Source organism: Mus pahari, chromosome 9 (assembly GCF_900095145.1).
Source record: "Mus pahari chromosome 9, PAHARI_EIJ_v1.1, whole genome shotgun sequence".
NCBI lineage: Eukaryota > Metazoa > Chordata > Mammalia > Rodentia > Muridae > Mus > Mus pahari.
The window spans coordinates 13,393,060-13,393,273 of NC_034598.1; positions in this window are offsets into that span (position 1 = coordinate 13,393,060).

Sequence of the window (214 nt, forward strand, 5' to 3'; positions counted from 1 at the left end):
ACTCACTTAAAGAAATACAGGAGAACGCTGCTAAATAGGTACAAGTCCTTAAGGAAACACAGGAGAAGACAACCAAACAGGTGCTGGAATTGAACAAAACCATCCAAGACCTAAAAAGGGAAATAGAAGCAATAAAGAAAACTCAAAGTGAGACAACTCTGGAGATAGAAATCCTAGGAAAGAAATCAGGAACTATAGATATGAGCATCAGCAA